The sequence below is a fragment of the Calonectris borealis genome, chromosome Z (genome assembly GCF_964195595.1).
Source record: "Calonectris borealis chromosome Z, bCalBor7.hap1.2, whole genome shotgun sequence".
NCBI lineage: Eukaryota > Metazoa > Chordata > Aves > Procellariiformes > Procellariidae > Calonectris > Calonectris borealis.
In genome coordinates, this window is record NC_134352.1 from 57,403,880 (window position 1) to 57,425,972 (window position 22,093).

Below are 22,093 nucleotides of genomic sequence, written 5' to 3' on the forward strand. Positions count from 1 at the left end.
CTATTGGCGTTGGCTAACTGTCGCTCAACCGAGAGGTTGGGGAGAGGAGGAGGTGTGCAGGAGCGTGGCGGGAGGGGAGTGTTGTGCGAGCGAGCGAGCGTGAGTGCGTACGCCGCGGGCCCGGCTCGTGTGCTGGCCGTGCAACGGCGGGGCAGCCTGGGCTGCTGTTTGAGGTTCCTCCGCGCCCGCCCCTTCACCCCTCCCCAGCTCGCATGTGGTGAGGGGAGGGCGGGACGGGAGCACCCTGCGTGAGGAGGCGGCGGCAGGGCGCGGGCGGCGGCAGTCCTCGCGGGAGTAGTTTGGGAAGAGGTGAAGAAGGGGCTGACGCTCCGCCGTGCCGCTGCCCCAGCCTACCGGGGCGAGCCCGCCGCCGCTGGGGGGGGGGAGGAGCCAGCCTGACGGGCGTTGGGTTCTCTCCTGTACCTGGGGGAGGGGGGGAGTCTCCACCTGTCTTTTTTTTTTAAAAAAAAGGGAGGGGGGGGGAAGCATGGAAGAGCGTTGTCATTCGTCCAGAAGCTTACAGCCCGTGCCCGGGCTCCGGTGGCAGAGGGTGCTGTCGTGGACGAGAGGAGGCTGCCGAGAACATTCGAGCTGAACTGGCCTGTCAGTCAGGCGGGCTCCCGCTCCCAACGGCCGCCGGCGAGGAGGCACCGCTGGGGCTGGCGGACGGTTACTTACTACATGCCCTCTTGGGAGACCTGGGCTGCTCCTCGTCGCAGGTCCGGAGGCGGCTGTTGAAGTAGTCGCCAGATACAATAAGGCTGTGTGAAGAGCGGAGGTGGACCTCTTGTTTCTTAGGGATAGGAAGGGTAAATAGTGCAGTTATGTTTGTTCCGTCTTGCTTGCTTCCGTCCTTTCAGCTTTTTAACAGTTGGTTTGGAAGTACGCTTTTCAACTCCGTGTGCTGGTGCTGGGTTTGTCGGATTTTTTTTTTTTAATGCTGTAGATCGTTTACCTGATCTGCAGCCAAGCGCTGCAGAGCTCTCACGTTGTTTGTGGAAGTTATACCTGTTTATGTAACAAACGTCTAAGTAATCCATTAAAGTAATGAGCCCGCCAGTCTGAGCGGTTTCTTTGAACACCAGTTGTAGAGTCAACTTCTAAAAAAAAATAGAGCCCAACTACTATACATGGTGTTACATGTAACCATCTTTTTTTTATCTTGTCGCGTGGGAGGTATTTGCCGTTCTGAAGCTAGTGTAGCTCTCTTACTGTGGATTTCGTTTCGTGCTACGGAGTAAAAATGTTAAGAGGAACTTCGGTATTAAAATCAGTAGTTACTACAGATGCTCAGGTGACAGTATTTAACATGAAGTTCCTCTGCTGTGGCCAGGTGGAGTAGTTAAGGACCTGAAGCAATGCTGGGAGCACCAAATGCACCTTGTGGTCATTAAGTGAGAGCTATTGTTTACGTGGTGTTTAGCTTGGGGCATTTTTTATTGGTTGAATAGGAGCAGTAATCGCCAAGTTAAAATGCTAGCTAAACAGTGCTAATTACTACTGTTTCTGCAGTTTTCCAAGGTGTTATTACCTAATCGTTAGCTTCGTCTTATTTGTTATGTAAAGTGACTACCAAAATGCTGAAAGTTAAGTGTGTAAGTATTAGTGCTAACTGGACAACACTATGCAAAAAATAAATAAAAAAAAATTTAAAAGGCTATATTTTCAGTTCACCATTGTCTGTGTGAAAAATATTTACTTGGGAACAAAATCAAAGAAATGGAGACATTTAAATCTGTGTATACAAAATAGCCAGTATCATCATGTAAAAGTTTTGATCCACGAGTAATTTGTAATTTTGGTTTTAGCTTTTTCTTAAACTATGAGTTGCAATCCATGTCTTAGAGAGAAAAGAATGTAGTTAACATTTTTGGAAAATTATGCTAATGGAAATGAAAGGGGTAAAGAGATTCTTCCTTTTACCTTTTTTTTTTTTTCTTCATACCCTATTGTAACTCTCATTAGGCAGTCTTCCCTCCTTCCCTTCCCTGCTGTTCCCCAGAGTAAGTCTGAGGGCCCTTTGCCTTTTTTCTCTCCAGAAGAGAAAACAAGCCTTAAATAATGGAGGGGAAATTTCCTTGCAAGACAGTTCAACTGCTAGTTGGACTCAGCAGCACTCAAACCATTCTAAATCAGGTCAAGCCATTCTTTTTGGTAGAAAGCATACAGAGAAAAAAAAAAGGAATGTAAAATTAATCTTCCAGGCAAAAGAAAAAATGTTCACTTTGGGATAAATGCATGTATGCTTAGTTAACAATTATGTTTATTTTGGGAGAGCTGCAGCAGCCAATTTCATTTTGGGGCAACAAAAACTCCAGTTGAATGGCCATGTCGCTGATGTCAATCTGAAGGCTTTTTTCTTTTTGTATTCTGATGAAGTATCATTTAATCTCATTGTAATGTGTATTGAGGGGTTGGAAAACATGTTTTTTGTCAAGGCATGTTCAACTGATGTGAAAATCTTTACTGAAATTGGTAGGATCAATAAGTATTCACCATGTGAGACTTGGGAGGCTGAAGCTTCATGCATAGTGAATATGCAAACATGGTGAATAATAATATGCTAAAGGATAAATCAGTTTTCCCCTGATTGATGGAAAAAAGATGAGGGCCCTTAACTGAATTAATGCTTTGGATGCTGCCAACAACAGAAAAATTGCACATAAAATTTTCAAACCAGGTAAAATACCACAATGAGAAGAGGTACCATTTTGGCTAGCTAGATGTGTAGTTTGTTTATGTAAGGAATGATACCAATATAATTAAAACTGTTCAGAAACCGCTATCAGTGGAACTCTTGCAGGGACATTCTTGTACCAAAAAAGGTCATTACCATCAAGGAGTTGCAGATGTTTACAGCAGCCTCACCATTACCACCTCGAAACCCCTGCTGTAACAGTTTGTGGTGGTATTTCTCTGTCTGCTACCAGAGGTTGCAAATGGCAGAAGGGAGTATTTTTTAGTGCCTCAGCTAGTTCCTAGCAAAGTCCAGCTGCTTAGGTTAGGTGGCCAGTGAAAATGGGCTTCAGCTAGAACATTCCACGAAGATGGCTTCATGCTCAGGTTTCTATATAAATAACAGAACAAAAAGAATTTTTACATATCCAGCAAAGTCATAAGTGAGCAAATTTAAGACTTTCCTTACGGAAATGCGTGACATTTTTGCTTATGTCTGCTGCTTTGGTGGATAGTGTTCACTCCAAAAAGCAAAGAGAAAAAGCATACTTGTTTGTACTTTAATCAAAGCCTTCACAGGTGAAAATGGGGTGAAGGCAAGATACTTTAGCTTTACAGTGAGGTAAGTTCATTGAGATCATCATCAGATGGAGAAATAAGACTGGCCTCCATGAGTTTGCTGCAGTAAGGTGGAAGTGTCTTGTCTTTTACACCAAGATAGTTCACGTGTCTTGGGTAACTAATATAGAAAAAGCAGGATTTTTTGTTGTTGTTTTTTTTTGTTGAGCAGTGAAGGCAAACCCTGTGATGATGAAGTAAATCATTGAGATAAGAAACCCTGGGAAGTGTCTGTTTTGCTGGTGCTCTCTGTAGAAGTCTTCTCATGCCCTACCCATTGTATATTGGGAACAGTACTTTTCCTGAAGTATGTGAATCCTAGAGGGTAGGATTCTTTACCTACCCATCTATTGATCTGCAGTATGTAATACTGTGAGTGTGCCCTACTCCATTGAAGTGGTGCATCTAGGCCTGATATGATTGGCAACAAAGTAATTATTACAGCTGGTTAGAATTTTTCCTTCTCTTAATGGAAGATGTAATTGTTTTCTAATTTAAAATTTCTGTTCTAATACTATTTCATGAGTGTTCTTGGTACTCATGGACTTTTTTTTTTCACCCTTTTTTGCTTGAGACATACATGTTCATCTAGCTGTGTTCGTAGGTTTAAAAGATAGAGCCTCTTTCAAAGTAGCTTCATTTGCACTAAACTCTCAAGGTGTGTTTGTGAGTGTGATGTCGAAAAGATAATATTCAGCTGAGATCTTCTCAAGGCTAAGTAGAGGGGAATAATTATCTCCTTTCCCTAAAGAGCCTTTCTGAATGCATTCCAAAATGAAGTCTGTGTGTGAGAAAGGTGGCTTGGCTTGCAGTGGTAATGTGTTAATGTTCCTGGTTTTTTTTTTTTGTACTCCACAAAATTCCAGTTTGGTTTGATGTCATATTTTAAGGGAGAGGAGAGCACACTATGGTGTTGATCTCTTTCTCTCCTTGTTTTTTTGCTTGCCATTTTGCTTCCTGACCAGGTGGTCCCAGTTTTGTGTCTTTGCAAGAGAATCACTTTACACTTGATTTTATTGAATTTTATTTTAATGGTTTCTGAGCTTCTCTGCAATTTCTCAACATCATTTTCAGCTTTAATCCTCTCTTCTAAGGTGCTCACCAAATCCCACTAGCTTTGTGTTAGCTGCAGATTTTATAAACAAACTCATTGCTGAAACAATTAAACCGAATATTGACTAGAACTGTGCTCAGAATGGATTTCTCTGGGACTCTGAGATGTTCTCAGTTACTAAGCATTCATTCCTGAGTGCTAACCTGTTCTGGTGGTGGCAGCCAGTTATCTTTTTGTATGGTTTTGGTAAGATAATCTGTTTCCTAGTTTTGGTTATTCCTGATGTGTTAAACTGCTTGCTGGAAGTGGTCAAACAACTTTTGCTCAGTGGGGCAAACCCAGAATTCTGAACTCGTGCCAGTAGTTCTTGGAGCGTCCCTTTTGCTGTTCTTCTTGTGGTTAATAGTGCTTCTACTGCAAATGTGAATTTACCCATCTTTAAAGAGTCTCTAAGTACAAGAAACAGAAGTAAAATCTATGATGATTTGCTTATTCTGGTGTTCCCACTATTGAATTGTGCTGATTGCAGGGCAGTGGGGGAATACATAAGGAAAACTACCACTGTAGAATTTTGATCCTATAAGCAGCAAAGGTTGTGAATGTACTAGATTGGGAAAAAACTTCTTTGTTGTATGATTATGAAGACTACGGTGATTCAATTTTGTCAAAGTGAAAAACAAGTATGGAGGACCATGTTTTATTCTGATAACACTCAACTCAAGCCAGGCTACTACTCAAAGAATGGCACGTATTACAGGATCAGTTCTAGTTTGCAGTATGAAGTTGGGTTAGAAAGGAAGTCTATTTAGGCAATGAATACTGGGGCTGTTGGAAAGCGTGACTTGCACTTGAATTCTGGATAAGTCACAGTTACGTACCAGGGAAATCTTATGACTGTTCTGTATATCGAGCATGGTGGTCACAAAGACACAATCACAAAAACCTGGATCCTCAGATTAGTGGAATTTGCCATAGCTTGCTCTTTTCTCCTCCATGCTTTTCTTTCCTCTAATCCAATTTTTGAAAGCTGTGTTCCTCTCTTTTTGCTCACAAGTATTTAACTTTTAATTTCACAGCTTCTTCCTGTTTATAGTTACCTCTTTTTTTCATTTGCGTTATGCTTTCTTCCAGTATCTTTGCTCCTTCATCAATGCTGTTTATGCCAGTGTTATGCATAGTGACTACAAGGTGGAAGTATACTACTTAAGAAATAGTCATTTAAATAAGGTACTGCGTGCTTTGTGCAAAATTTGAGAACCAGTTACGAGTACTGTCTCAGCTTCTTGAAATACGGACTTGCTTTTGCCCAGATATAAGCATGTTGAAGACAATGGGATCAAAACAAGGCCAAATTTGGCCTAAATTTTCTACCTGCTGCTAATGTGACTTACATTCTTCCTAAATATGCATTTTTTCTCACACTTAACTTCATAGCACAAAAGATGGGATATCCTTGTCCTGGCAACCAGGAAAAAAAAAAAATACCACAGACAAAAACATAACTCTGACTCTCACTCTCTGAAGAGAAAAAGTAGATATTTTTTCCTGTTTTCACAGTGTTATTTTGGAACACTATTGTGTGTTTCATGTGTGCTCAGGTTTGAGACTACAAAGTTGTGAATCCACACGCAAAGCACAGATTATATCAGTATAATTCCTTTTTTTTCTCAAGCAGCAGAATATATTTGCAATTTCTCAATCACGGCACCTTTTTTTCGCCTAATACAATAGCAGCTATCAAATAAAATCATAAAACTTACCAGTATGTTCTAAGTCAACCAAACAAAAGCCTATTTTGTATTAAGTAGCAGAATGTGTTGAGATTGTCTCCTACCTAAAGGTGGAACTTTTAAGACAAGTCCAAGAACTTCTCCATAGCTTTTGTATCTTAAAAATGTATTTTATCAAAAATCAACCCAATGGGTATGATGGTAAGGGAAAAAAAACCAGTAAAACGGGGAGGGGAATGGTCAATTAAGAGAGAATTGTTCCAGTATTTTGTTAAATATATTTTCTGCATGCAAGGGCAGTTTTGTCATGTGTACTATCACACAGCTTCCCTGGGTGAGTGACAGCTATACTGTTACACAATTTTATCAGAAAGGCCAATGGCAAATAGCAGACCTGGGATGTGTCAGCTTTTGCAGATGCTATCAAACACCTGGATAAATTGGGGCCATCTCTGCTGACATTCAACTTGTAGAATAATGGCAAGATACAGCCTTAAGGTTGCTCTGTTCATGCTCACTTATGAGCTTGTTGTTAATGGTTATAGGTAAGTAGGGCTCTGGAGATATTTTTATTTTATATTTATACTTGTTCCTCACTAAATCAGATGCATGAATGTGAAATACAGCTGCTTGATAAGGAAGGTATGTGATTTAAGGTGTGGAGTTTGATTTCAGCTAGAATGTACTAGCCTTGTCAATATGCAGAGTTTTCCTAATTTAGTGTTCACACCCTGGCTAGGGTATAAGAATAGCTTGCTTCTATTCAGCTTTAGTCAATTGATCTTGAAGCCAAAATAAATTATTCACCATGGGACCATGGTACAGGACACCCCTAGATTCAGCTATGCCAAGGGAAGAAGTAGATGTCAGCTGTCTGCCATCGCTGTTTACAATAGTGACTGCTTGCACTGATCTGCTGACACAGTAATTCATATGACCACTCTCTAATACCAGAAATTCAGATAAATCAGGTTAATTTTGGCTATTAAGGTAAATGGTGTGAGCCAACCCATCAGATCTTGCCAAAGTAATGCTGCTACAGACTGTGTCTTCAACATATTACAGAGAACTTCATTCTTCACAAGAAATGTGGTGGTGGGTGAAGGCAACATTTAAGCCAACAAAACAACTGAATCCAGAAAGGGACATCCATCCATAAACAGGAATTCATACAAGGGGTTAATAATTCCGTTAAATAATTTTAAATTCACATATTCTAGTTAAGTCAGGGACATTTCTATGTTAAAAAGTGTGTGCTGCTTTCAGAAACCCTAGTGAGTTGTTCAGCCTTTATTCATGTTTCCTACTGTATCACATGTAAATTCTGCTACCTTAGCTTGCATGGGTTTTCATTGTTGCACTGACTTTGCCTGCTGTCTGTCTCAGAATTAGAGCCCGTTCTCCCTTTACTATCTTGTTCAGTGACCTGTACATGTTAAACTTAAAAACACTTATGAAGTGTTGTTTTAATACAAGATGTTTTAATCTGAGTCATGTACTTGTGTAAGTCATAATGATGTGCTTGAAAGCTTCAGGGTGGGATAGTGATAATGATACTTACTGTCCAGTTTGTCTTGTGCAACAAATGTTGTTAGATAGCTGAGATAGCTAAGGGCAGTTAGCCTCGGGCAAAGAAAGTTCTCAGAACAGCTGTAGCTACATACTGTCTTCATACCTTGGAAAATCTATTGTTTATTAATTTCAGAAACTTAGGTATAAATGTAGAAGAAACTGGCAGTAGATGAAATTGTGGGAATCAGCAATGAAGACTATGTTTCCCAGCTTTGCTAGAGACTTCCTATGAGAAATTACTAAGCTCTTGTAGGTTCCAGTAGGCTCAAATAGTGCTCCTCTTATTACAGCTCTGACGCAAATTCTAACAGAGTCATATAAAATATTTTAATAGGACATTACCCCATGGATAGGCTTCCTCTCCCATCAGCCACATTACCAAACCTTGATGTAGGGCCAGGAGAAAAGAGCATGTTCCTGGAATTGGCCTACTAGGTTCTTAAATGTTTGTGGAGATAAACTACTGGCAGAGGCTTGACTGTGCTGTTCCAATGTAACCTGTGATAGCTGAGGTGTGGACATGGCACTGCTTCTGAGCCAAAACCATAAAGTGGTGATTTTTGCTATGGGGCTTTGGGGATGTGGAACAGGATGCAGTGCTCTTGCAAAGATATGGAAGAGCAGTTTGTTCTGAGGATCAGCTGGGGGTCTGACTTCCTTGGAGTTAAATAGCTTTCCAGTTGAGAAAGTGTAAGATGGAACTGGATGTATATGCTGAAGGTTTAAAAAATGAAAATTAGTAAACATACAAGCTTCAAAGACAAAATTATTCCTCTAAGAGAACACTAAAGGGTAGTGGTGCCTGAGCCAATGGAGAAAAGAGATTCTGTTACTGCCCATTTCACAAAGTCACCCTGCTCCTTTGTTGAACTGAAAGTAAAGCCTGCTGAAGAGACTTTGCATTGCGGTGGCTGGGAAGCTCCGTCCTGGCTGGCGGAAGGCAGAAGAGTCTGTGTGTTAGTAAGGTCTTTAATGCTACAGCAGTTTGCTGCTATGCTTATGAGTCAGAGCCCTACATCTCCTTCCAAGCACTCTTTAATACTCAGGTGGAATGTAATACATGTGAGAGACCGTTATCACATTAAAAGCATTGTGTTCTGGTACACCTGTTTGATTTTTAGGACTTTTAAAAGCCTTTATCAGTCTGAAACCCTCTAACTGTACCTCAAACATAGATGCACCTAGCCTCATGCTTTTTTTTTCCCCCTAAGACAGGGAATAATCAGAACTATAATTTAATGAAAAAAATGTTAATAGGGTTACGAAATTGATTTTTTTTTTTTTTTGTGGCTCAAATAGCAGAATTGGATGCTGGTTTTGAACAACATGAGAATAACCCATTTCTGATAAGACACTCAGAGGAGTTAATTTCTGTACACTTAGAGGAGTGTAATTTCTTGGAGGCTGATATCAATGGTTTTCAAATACTTCTGTTAGCAACTGTCAAGAAACAGAAATTATTTTCTTTCTTTCACTTCCTCTAGACTGTATAAAACATACGCAGTTAACCAACCCTCCTTAATTTCTGACAATTTACCAGTTCCTAAAAATACCTAGGACTTTTCTGTGAAATTACTTTAATGATGACTTTTTCCTCTATAAAACATGTATAGAATGACCTGCTAAGAGCAATAACAAAATAAAAAGCCTTAGATATCAGGTCACTCCCTGGGGCAGGGTGGGGAAATCTGGGAAAAATTTTCCATTTTCAATTATCATTTGTTGTCTGAGGTAGCTGTCAGAGTCATAAAGAGTCTTAAATGACCTGAAAGTATTTGAAAAGTATTACTAAAAGATATTGAGGAGAAAGATGCCATGGAATCTTAACATACTAGTATCTGGGAGAAAGTAGGTAAGTTTAAAACCTCAGAATTCTTGTTCAGGATAAAAGATGAAAGTATCACAGAAAATAGACCATCAGGCGACTGTGGGTTTGTGCTGGAGAAGTGTTTGTCTAGCAGGGATTTAGCTCTAGTGCACTTGGTAATTTCAGTAAGTGCAAAGGGATGTGTTTAAATGGATCATCTCTGGTTAGAAGCTTTCAAAAGCAGAGAGATTCCACTCCAGGGAAGCCGATGAGCTAGGTAAACTTACGCTCCTTAATTACAAAGAGCCTGATATTAATATCTTGGAGGATGAAAATTGGGTAGATATGTCATTATTGTTTTGCCAATAATGCCCATAACTTTGTTAATTGTTTTCTGTGTTATTTATTGGCTCTTTGTTTTACCTCCTATTTAGCAGGACAAATGGATTTTTCTAGGGATGTCAGGGGTACCATCCCCTGCCTCAGTATTGCCTCCATCCATTCTGATATGTGCTCATGATAACATTAAGGACTATGACAGTGCACCTTTTGCCCCTGCCATCTGCCTTCTCACTGAACCCAGCACTGTGAACAAATCATCAAGCAGAGAAGCTTGCAGTCTGGGTGCTTCTGGAAGCCACTAAGATTTTTATGAAAAATTACGCCTGGGTATAAGTGTATGCTGAAGTTTCAGTTCATGTGTGTTAGCAGCTTTTAATGCTGCATACTATGTGTGGTATACAGACTGGTAAGCAGCAGAGATGCATGATGGTATTAAACTTGCTCAGAGCCTTTCAAAAAGCAGAGAGAACCTGCGTTTTGCTGGTGAACTTCTGAACTTCCACTAAGACTGGATGCATTAAAAATAATTAGCAAGGAAGAAAACAAATTTGTTAGTGGGTAGATGCAAGCAGTCTGAGATAGAAGAGTAATAGGACAACCATCCCCACAGCAACCCAATAAGGTTACATCTAAAAGGTAATTGGAAACCAGTACTGGAGTATTGTGCGAGAAAGCCTCAAGAACAAGGAAACAAATCTAATCAGTTACAAAAAATATGCTAATATAGCCCTACTTGTAAGGGATATAATGACAAAATAAAGCAAGCTAGCAACAGTGTAATTGGAGATGCAGGTGTGTAAGGCCTGAAACAGGTGTGTAAGGCCTGAAAATCTCTAGAAATCTCTTGCAAAGCATTCATTATCCTGCACCACAGTAAACAAATGGAGCTATTTTCTTTGTACTTAGAAAAGAGTGGTACATTATTGTTAATTAATAAATTGGGATTTATGATCATAACCTTCTCTTGTTTGGGGGGGGGAATGATAAAGGTTCTTGCAACAGGAAAAACTGATTTGAAGTAACGATTAGAGGTATGTCTCTTCCCTCTTTCAGCTCTTCTGACATCCCTCCCACTATGGCCAGCTACTGTCCTGCCTATTAGGCTGCTGGGAAGAGACTAAGCTTGCTACTTCTGTCGTTGCGTAGGACAGCCAGGAGAAGAAAAGGACTTGCTACTTTCGTTGCTCATGTTTTTCTGCTGCTGCTTTGTATCCCTCAACTTTTTCTTCAGAAGCCGAGGTTATGCAAGTAGGAAGTAAATCTGACTCTTCAGTATAGGCTGCTGGAGCGACTGATTGTTGCTGTCTTAGCCCAGCCAAAGCAGGTAGTCTGCTGTTGTAAGTTGCTGCCTACTTTGGGCCAAAAGCTAGTCCTTTTCCCTTGCAAGACTCTGAACAGGCTGCATTTTAGAACCTAGGAAAGAGCTAAATTCGGAGTAATCCAAATAGAGAATGCACAACCATGGCTGCTTCTGAAGCCACTACACTGAGGGCTTTCCCAAACAGCCCCTGAAAGCAAAGGTGTGGCACAAATCCTTACACAGGACAGATCCAAACTGGAAGGTTAATCCTAAATGTACCAGCAGCATGTTAGATTCTGAAACCATCCCAATTAAGTAGAAATTGCCCACTTGAAAAATGATTGGCTGGTTGGACCGGCTTCTAGCTATTCATATTGCCTGGCAGGTTGGCCTGCACAGCAGGCCTGTAAAACTGTGTTTGTCACAACATGAAGAATTTTGGAAGAAAGGGATCAGACCATATGCATGAGTAAGGGCAATAGCAGGAAGATCTCATTTCAGCCCACGGGCAACTTGACAGTAAAGTTGTTATCCAAAACTCATGGGGAGCCAGTGGGTCTCAATGCTGTGTAGGCAGCACCCACAGAGAATAACATTCACACGGCGTGGTACTGTTACTACTCTGCCAAGTCTAGAGATGAGGCTCCATTATCAGCATCGTTAACATATCCATAGTTATTCACTCCCTGTCCTACCACCCACCAAACAACCAAAATTTTGGCCATTCTGAAGAGTGAACGATCCCAATAGAGAATGTTGCTCCTTCTAAATACATGTTCTCTTTCCTGTACCTAATTCCTGTGTTCTTTTCTTTTTCTTGTTTTTATTTTGGTAAATCTACCTTCAGATGTGCATGAAACTTGTTAGCTCACTTCTGTGTTCCTAGCTGGTATGCATGGTCTGTCTGGAAGAAAATGGACTTTTGTTTATTTGAGGGAGGAGCAGAGGAAAGGCAGTGAGGATCAGAGGAAGCACAAGAAGGGGTAAGAATGAGAGAGAGATCATAATGGGAATGAGAAACAAGCAGACTTCAAACTAATTGATGGGAAGAAATTCGGGCTAAGGAATGTGAAATGGAGGTTCCTGGCAGCTAGTGGGAAGCACATTTGACAGAGACAGTTCTTTTGCCTCTTCATGGCTGCTACAGCTTTTTCTGGTCCCTGGTGTGTAACTTCAAACCTAATTTCTGTGCGTAGTTTCATCTGATAGCTGTTTTTGGAACATCCTGCATAAGCAACTTCATATGGAAGCAGTTATGATTGTAGTTAGTTAGACCATGATCTCAGGGATAAGGTAGACTGCATAGAGATTGTAAACAAGTAACCCTCTTAACATGCTACCTTGGCTTATGTACACTTTGTTATTTTCTGTTACAGTTAAAGCAATGGTAACTAATTTAAGGAACAAGTACCTTAATGCTGCTGCAATTGTGGAGAGGTTACTGCTGAACTGAGGAGTAAGGAAGTCAGCCTTCAGAGAAGGCTTCAGAGAATTTCAGTCGTTACAGAAGTGCCATTTTCCAGGTGAGGTTATTCAACATGAAGATGGATTGTTTCTTTTACATTGTTGGGTAATTTTACTCAAGAAACGTTCTGGCTATTAGCAGGCACTGGTGAGTAGAAAATTTTTGTGAAGAGGACTGTGATAGTTTCCACAAGCCCTGCAAGGGACCAGTACAACCCACAGATCAAACAGGAATGGAGGTCTGCAGCTATTTTGGGTTTTGTGTCTAATGACCAGGCTTTGACAGAGACCCTCTGGGAAAACAAAGCACTGATTTCAAGAATTGGCAAAGATGTTAGTACAATGGGACTTGAAATGTTATGGGTGGAACTTTTCCTACTTTGTTTCTGAAAGTACACATGTGATCGGGGTTTGTCCCTCTTTGGAAATTCTTTCATTTTTAGCTCAAATAACAGCAAGTGAATTGCTGCCAAAGTGTTCTGGAACTATACTACACATAGCTACCACATTTTTCTCTTCCTGAGAAATACTGCTTTCACGTCTTTTGTACCTTGGGTTAAAGAAAGCAGTGTTAATTTGCATTGGATGCTAAACTGAGTTAGTAAGCTCTACCAACACTCTTGTTCAGGTCCCTAACGCTGGCCTTCTTATTATGTACTCCTGGCATATGGAGCCGTGTTGACACATGATGGTAGAAGTTCTGGCTCAGCATGCCACAGTGGTGAATTTTCTCCCCCAGTGTTTCCTTATGTCTGAAAGTATATTGTGGAAAATAATATTCTTGTGTTGCAAATGTAATTTGGCCAAGCACCCAAATTCTTGCAAGATAGACAATCCCCACTTTGAAAGCACAAAGGCAGCATGCAATTTCCCTGAAAGAAAGAATAAACTAACGGCAGAGATATGGACAGCACACAGAGGTGAACACTTTATCCAATGATCTAACTGGTAGAAATGTTGAATCTTTGTGACATGGTGAATTTCCCCTTGCAGGTCAAACTGCATTAATTACTTGATGGGAAGAAAAGGAATATTTTGAAGGCTTGTTCACATAATTCTGTGAACAAGAATTATGACAGGTAAGTTTAAAAACTTGTGGTTTTAAATTTCATTTCCATGTAGTACAAAATTGTTTAAAAAACAAGTCTTCCAAGAATAGATAGTGAAAACAAATAGTGACTTATCTTAGCGTGTAACAACTTGCTGAGTAACTTCATGGGGTGGAAATGTTTGTAGGAGGATGTACTTTGATTTCAAATACAAGCAGGGCTTTGTAAACATGTTCAAATCACTATGCACATAGCGGCTTTGTTTTTGCCTAGAACCTACTCCAGATGGGTTATATATAAATGGAGTACAAACCTTATGCTACAGTTACAGTATTATGCCGCTAACATCTTTAAAGGTTTGTCAAGACACTTTGCAATTTTCTTTCCAATCCCGTAGAAATTCTGCTATCCATCCGATCATAGATTTTTGCATTACAAAGTTATTTTGATGCCATGTCCAAAAAGCACATTACAAACCTGTCTCAGTGTTGGACTGTGCTGGTTTTGCCTTGCAGCTGAATTGCTGATTGGGTAAGTCTGTGACTACATCCAGTTCCATGTTTTTGGTTTTTAATTGGTACAGCTCACCATGACTCGCAATCCACTGTCTCCAAGATCCACCACCCGCAACTACTTTTTAGCCAAATTTAAGACTGAAAAGAGGGGACCAAACAGTGGCTGGGTCAATTCTGTTGTGTGCCAACTAGTTGCTCATTTGCTCATTGGCCACCTGCCTTTGATCTGGATTATATCATACCAGGGAGCTGCTCCAGCTGGCTGGAGATTGGGGAATGTGAGCTGTAGTCAAGGATACCTGCAAAGCACTGGGAGCTGCAGTGAAGAGTCTTTGAAGAGAAGCACAGGGAAAGGCAAATTAGAGAGAAGGCAAGGGAAAAATAGGGACAAGGAGCCAATTTCTGATCTCAGCATCTCTAATGTCACCAATGAGAATCTGGTCCACAGAGTGCTGGGGAAGGAAGAATAGAAACACGTTAGAGGGAAAGGTGACAGACAAGCAGAGGTGACAGAGAGGGGATAATTAATCATGTCTCAACTGTAATCTTAATGACTACTGTGCTTTAACACTTGTAATGCCTCTCACTCAGCCAAGAGTGCAAAATTAATAAAATCTTTCCAAGAGACTGGATTGTCTGTCATAGCAGCTCCAGCAGTGGCACACTCAACTGCAGATCCATCTGAAGAGCAACATGCACACATCTAATGAAGAGGAAAAGGTTTAAATCTCCTCATGTTTCAGGTGGAATCCTATAGTAACAAGCTTCCTTATACTTAAGATCTTCTTTCTTGTAATGTTCTACACATTTCCAAGGTTGCTTAATTTGCTGTTACTCTAAAGCTAGGTGAATACCAACAAGCTTTTTTTTTAAAAAAAAAAACATTTTTCAAAGCTTCAACTACACTTTAGAGCACATTCTCCTCAAAAAAAATCTACAAACCCACAAAAAACTGACCTTCCTGAAATATTTTCTTCTGAAAATGCTCATGTGTTGGAACTCTATTGGCAAGTCAAAATAGATGAAAGTAAATGTTATGTTTAGTGCAAGGATTTTTTAGTTATATCACTAGAGTATTTATTCTGAATGTAGTTTTTCATCTTCTAAAATAAAGAACAAAAAGTATGCATGAAGAACCCCTCATCTGCTTCAAAATATTCTTCAAGCTAAAAAAGTTACTTTTAATCAATTATTTGCTTATAATGACGCCATTCAAAAATTTTTAATTTTACAAACATTTGGCCCAGCAAAATTTTTTGGGTATGTTGACCTGCAGTCATAAAACTAAGGCAGAGCCAAAAGCCCGTTTCATGTGTCTAGATACAGCTAGGGCTGATGTGATTCAGTATTAAAAAATACATTTTGGTTACTGCCTTTCACTAAAGAGGACATCATTCTCCAAAATAAGGCTTTGGAATTCTTTGTCGATTATTTGAATAGTGGTCTGATTTTCAGAAGTGCTGTGTCTCAGCATTCAACTGAGGGAAAGGTGGCATTGTCTCCTATTCCTGTTGGGCAGATACTTGGAGGCCTAATCTAGCAAAAACACGCGCTATGTTGTTTTTCTGACTATTGCATTAGAAAGTGCAATAGTTTTTGCTGGAATTTTTTTGTAAGTGTGAATTTAAAGGAGCTTGTCTTTGGCTTGACCAATCTTGGTCAAGGTTGAAAAACAACCTCCCACGAAAAAAGCAAAGCAAATTCTATTTCCAATTAGTGACAGTCTTAGACATAACTGTAAACAGGTACTGCGTATTAAAATCATGGACCTACCTCTGCCCCGAGAAACAAAACTGTCATCTGAAGTTAACAGCTTACATTTAAAAGATATTTGAAATTCTCATTTCCAGATACTTCTTTTGCAGTGTGAATTCTCTTATCCTAGACTACACTAACCACCCAAATTTGCAAGTGGAAGCAGTTTTACGGCCTCAGACTTGAGCCCAGGTAGAACTGCTGCTCACGCAGGACAGTCCTTGTGATTTCAGTAGGATTGCTTGCAGTATGTAACACTTGTCGCATTTACAGGTTTCCAGCTTGGAGCCTAAATGAAGCAGGTGTATGATTAGAGAGTTAACTTAGCTGACTGAGCTTTTTAAAAACTCATTTGAATATGTAGCATGTAACTCTCCATAAAACATACAGACCCCGGTTTTTAATACCGCTGGACAAGGTCAGTCTGTCCTTCTAAATTGGAAGAAACTTCAGTAGGGATAGATACCTATTAAGAAAAGTCATTAAGGGAGTCAATAGGGTTGTATGATTCTCTGTAATGGAAGTCAAATCATGTTATTCAGCAAATATTTGTGTGTAAGTTAGGAAATATCTGTCGAGTTTTGCAACTCAGTTCCAAAGTTGAGGAAATTTTAGAACGTGAGATGTCTTGCTCTGGTAAGTTTACAAAGTATCTTAATGCTATTATTTTGGAAAAATAAATATAATTGTGCTTTGCTTTTCACTACTGTACTTATGTTTCTTCAGTACAAATAAATCTTGTTTCCTTTTACAGCACCTGGAGCTGACTTATGCTCTGTGTCTTCCTGGCATAACTTGTCTAAGAACTAAGAATCCAAGTACAACCGTTAGGGACCGAAATTTGCACTAAGCTGCTAGTATAAACTCCAGCGTGCCATACATGCAGCCAGTCAACTTCTTACCAAGACAGCTTCTCTGCTGGTCGACTGATGAAGGATCTCCCCACAGCGATCCTCCTTGGAAGTGTGATCTGCTCTTTGTTGTATGCTCACTGGGGAATATGGGTGAAACCCAGGATATGATTATAAAGGTTCCTTCCCTTCAACCTTGGTTGGCTTTTCTTTATCATGTCTTAAACAAAAAGTCTATTCATTACCAAAAGACCATTCTCCATTTTGCTGGGAGAATGTGTCACGGGATGATCATATACAGCACACTTCCTTGCTTGCCTCTCAGCAGTCCATTCTCTCCTATCTTTCAGTCCTCGCAGCTGCTAGCTTGGAGGTGAAGCTCATTCTGCACGAAGTGTTCCCAAACCAGATTCCTTTTCAGCTGATTCCAAATAAAAATAATCATCTTTCAAAGCTGAGCCTACAGTTTCACCCATAAATTGCCAGCATTTGTTAATACAAAGGAATGCCTAAGAAGATGTATATTAATGGCATACATAATTCTCAAATGGTCTGGTTTTAGACAAGTACTTTGAGAAATACTCTTCCGTCTCTTATTAACATCCCCTTTATATGCTGCTCATTTGAGAAAATTCTCCTGATATGCATATTGCAGCCAGGAATAACGAGGACATATAAGGAGCTGTTAGGAAATGAGATGACACCTTTGACATGAATGAAAGCAGGGGTCATGGCACCACTGACATCATAGTGGTGGGGCTGCTGTAATCTGTGGCAGATTGATTTATTGCACGTTACAGAAAACATGCAGATAAGTTCCTTGCATCATACATAGTGTAGAGAAGAGACCCTGAAATCACTAGCAAAAATGTTTCTGCTCTGCATTCTGCAATGAAGAATGATATCTGATGAATGTGAAGTATATATACCAGAAATGCATCAAAAACGTTTTTCTCTGAGGCTAAAATTGTATTTGACCTGTTAGAAAAAATGGAATTTAGCACCATCCAAACAAATATTTTTCTGCCGGCAATGCCTGCTATCCTCCAAAAGGGTAGTCTAGTTGTTCATATTGTTCTTCTTTCATTCATCTGCTTGTACAGTATTCCTTCACAATTTCTCTAAGAATAAGAGTAAAGAAGTTGATACCTCAGACCTATCTTTGTACCTCATAGAAATGACGGGAAAGACACGATCCTCTCCCCAAGCAAGAACATTCTATGTGCTAGCTTACAAACCACAGTCAGACAACGCATGGGAAATTGCTTTGGAAAATTCCCATGATTTCTTGGTAAAGTTATGGAAGAGCTGCTTGTTTCTCATTCTTCTATAAGTCCGGTTGATGTAAAAAGCAGTCTCTATATAGCTTGAATCAAAGCACAATATTCTTTTAAGTTGCCTGGATGCTATACAATCTTAGGAACTGCACTTCTGTAACATGATGTAGGAACTGATGCCAGTTTTGATATGATGTTAATAACAATATTAGCATAAAATAATCAATTCTAAATGTAATTTATTCTTTCCGGCATGTTAAACTTATTTGATTCATTGATAGTTCTTCAGTCCAGTCACTTAGCCATTCCTGTAACTTCCTGTAGTTCAGACATTCCTAGGTAATGTGCTGCAAATACTGGAAATAGTTGGAGTTTAGAAGAAGTGCTAAAATCTGTCTGTTTTAATCTTCACCATGGTTTGAAATAAGAAAAACAGCAAGGCATGCTTTAAATGCAAGCAGAAAGTCAAAGATGCTTCTGGTATAGAGCAGGTGCTCATATAACTTTTTGAACCCTCCAGGAACTGGATTTACATATTAAATATTCATAGCTGAGCTATGAGCCCTTTTGTATTTCTGGTTTCTTCACCTTATGACAGGTTTGGTTGCAGGCAGGAGTTGTCCCTTCAGACTGCTTTAGAGTTTTGGTGGTCCAGCATATTCTGTGTATCATTAAAGTGGTGTAAGGTAGTGTACTGATAAAATAAGGCTACTGCTGTTTTCCCACAATGACTTGAAAGTAGTTCTTTAATGTAAATAACTGTAATGCTTCACAGCTGGTGTAAGTGGTTTGCCCGTAACAGGTTCACATTTTGTCCAGAAACTGTAATTCCATTTTCTTCAAAAGTTGGATTTGCACTCTTGTAAAAGGAATAATAAGATGTTGTGCTGTGTGTTTCTCAAAGCTTGAAGATGTTTTTAGAAAAAAAGATTTTTCAACTTCCGGATATAACTACACCTCCAAATATAATCAGAATGTGATCTACGCTGTTTTTCCCTAACCTCAGTTATTTCGTACCTTTTTTTCCCATAACATTTTCCTAAGCATTATGAATGAAGGGGAGAACTGAATATGCCTAAAATAATAGGTTTTGATCCACTGTGTAATTTAGCTTTTTCTGATATACCTGCCATTGCACAGGAAAAGGAAGTTTTTATAGCTGTGCATGTTTTTTTTTTTCCTTTTTAAGCTTTATGATTAGAAACGTAACCTGGTATGACTACAGCAAAGGACACTGATTTGCACGAGACTTTGAGTGTTAATGACATTATGAGCACCATCTGAATATAAGTTGCCCAGCAGAAATCTCTGAAAAAAGACAACAAAGTCATTTTATGAGACTGAGGCTACTACTCCCACAGTTTCAACCACCAGAAGTACTCCTCTGTGGGTTAGTATCTTTTCTAACAGATTTGTGCACCTTACTTAGTTTGGCAATCATAGTTTTGAAAATGAGTATGAAAAAGAATCCAAAAAAACCCTAACAATTCTTACCTCTGACAGGATATTATGAAATGAGCACTTTTGTGTCCAAGTAGTACAGTTGGTGAATGATCATGTGCTACTGAGCCCAGACCATTGTTATTTTTTAATTAAATAACGGCAGAATGCATACTGAGTCAGTCTCTCATTTTGCCCTTCTTGAAATGTCCAGACGCTGCTTCCTTGTTTATGGATATGAAGAATGCAATATATTTTTTCCATGAATATGTTGACACCTGTATTTCCTTGGCCGCTACATCTTGCTTTAAGAATGTCTGTTAAGCTCCGTACTCCAAGCAGAAGGAAACAAATCTTTCTTTCATCATTTTTCCTTCTCATTAGAAAAAGCATAGAAGAGACATTTAGTTTAAGATTTCAGGTTCACAGCAGTACGAAGAAGCTGACGATAAGTGTCCAAGTGCGTCAGTGACAAGGCTTGCTTAAATACAGCACGGAGACGTAGTAGTGTTTATAAAATATATTCCCAATACTGCAGAACCCCGAAGGCCAGAGCATGAAAAACCACCTGGAAATAAAAGAAAGGAAGCAATATTGTGCTGAGAATCTAACAGGGCCCATTATCTTTTGTGAGAAAGTTGTTGAATGAGTGATCATGTTCTCAACAAGAGACAATGCCAAAATAAATAAGTAAGGCCAGCTTCTTAATACTGATAATCAAGGTCAACATTTTTAAAAGTGCAAACTTTTAGTCATGGAAATACAGGGCCTAATCTTACAATTTTTTTCACAAGGGAAGTTTTCTTGGCTACACTAACAGTGCTCACCAGAGTTAATGTACTGAGACCAAATTTTGCTCTGACTTTGTGCACAGAAGCTTTATCACCACTGACTGGCTAACATTGTATTTTGCTTTAGCAGTAGCCGTGGAGGATGCTGGAATTCAGTCGTGTTGGTGTCTGCTTTTGAAAAAGAGAGCAGTGGGAGAAAGGGAGTCCTGTTGCCTAAAAAGCAGAAACATCTGCTGGAGTTATTAACAGTTTTTTGGCTGAGTTTAGCAGCAGGACACCTTGTGGTTGATAGATTCTTCCCCCAGCAATTCAAAACAATGTAGTTAAAGCAAACTTCTCATTTCCAGAGAAGCAACCTAATGAGGCAAAAACTACTTTTAAAAATGGGGTACCTATGCCACGACTTACCATGGTAATAATCCTCAGACTTACTTGCAGCTGCATGGCTAACCAGGATTTTTACAGCTCCAGTTACATTATTTATAATGTTTCCATAAGTGATCCATTCATAGATGCTGACAAATCTTTCAAATGACTCATTTCACCTTCTTCAGGCACCAGGGAGATACTTGGGCTTAGAAACACAGTTTCATGAGAAGCTCTGGAGGCAAATTCAAAACTGACCAGAACTCAGATCTTCCCCTTTTCACTGATTGTTTAAGGTTTCCCTCCCGCAGAGTGATTTAAATTGAGTTGGCAAACTGTGTAGATGAAAACAGGCAGACTTTCATCTTATTTCCATTGTTTATGACAGATTGGGTGGTGCTTGGAGGAAGGTGCATGTATAAACAAGCTCTAAGGTAAAATACTGGCAGTCTGCAAGTGCTGAAAATTGGGCATGCATCATGCTGAAGTGCTTCCTCAACAGAGAAAAACAATACTTGTAGATGCTCGTCTCAGAGATGTTACACAACCAACCATGTACTGGAGGGTTACAAAGCCGTGCACCATGTGTGCTTTGGTATGGCCATGTTCTTCCTTCTCTTCTCCTTATGATCAAAGTAAGAGCAGCAACGACCCAAGAGCAGCGGTGCACAATGGATTCTGGTTCTTTAAATTTGGTTTTTGAAAGGAGAAGGGATACAGGTGCTAGACTTGTTATGCTTTCTCTAATGATTAGCCTGTACCCAGTGAAAATGAAATAAAATGTGCTAACTTGCACTTTCAATAGGGAAAATATGTTCTTTAGGTTGGAGTAATTGAAACATGTTAGCTAAATTTAGCTGAAACCCAGCCATTTCTCCTTCCCTAGAAGTTCTTCTGCTGGGAATATTTTTTCCACAGTCCTTAGATTTACAAGAGGCTCTTTTTCTTGTAATGTTGAAAAGTGAGAATTTGCTTCATGTACTGTTCAACTTTTTCCATAGCGAACTTTCCTTGTAGAAAGTATATCCAACTTACAGTGTCTCTCTGATCATGTGACATAGTATAACTCTGCATGCTACACCTTGTTTTGTATGCTGAGCAGGTATTTCATTAACTTTTGCAAATGTTCAACCATAATACTAATTTTGTTCCATAGTAAAATTTCACTCACAGATTGGGATAAATATATTAACTAGCATTTTTGCCCTTTCCCTTTAATTTTTATAAAATAAGCAAATATTGCCCTTGTTTTGCAGGTTGGCAGTCAGGAGAGAATAGCTAAGTCTCTTAACGTGGAGTTTAGGAATCTAGAAACTAAATGCAAGCATGCAATCCATGAGGGTAACAGAACCACAGTCACTGAGGCTGGTGGGCACTTCTAGTGGAGTCAGGTACAGCAGGTTGCTCAGGGCTATGTCTGGTTGGTTTTGAATATCTCCAAGGATGGAGACTACATATCATCTCTGGACAACCTGTTCCAGTGTTT

General features: G+C 39.7%; 1 long non-coding RNA gene across 1 annotated transcript; it reads left to right on the forward strand.

The window, feature by feature from the left end:
* Positions 1 to 41: 41 nt before the first annotated feature.
* Positions 42 to 19,622, forward strand: LOC142075992 (uncharacterized). Its single transcript, XR_012671068.1, has 4 exons — positions 42 to 809; positions 12,476 to 12,622; positions 13,557 to 13,642; positions 16,637 to 19,622. It is a non-coding gene; the product is annotated as an uncharacterized LOC142075992 (long non-coding RNA).
* The last annotated feature ends 2,471 nt before the right edge of the window (positions 19,623 to 22,093 follow it).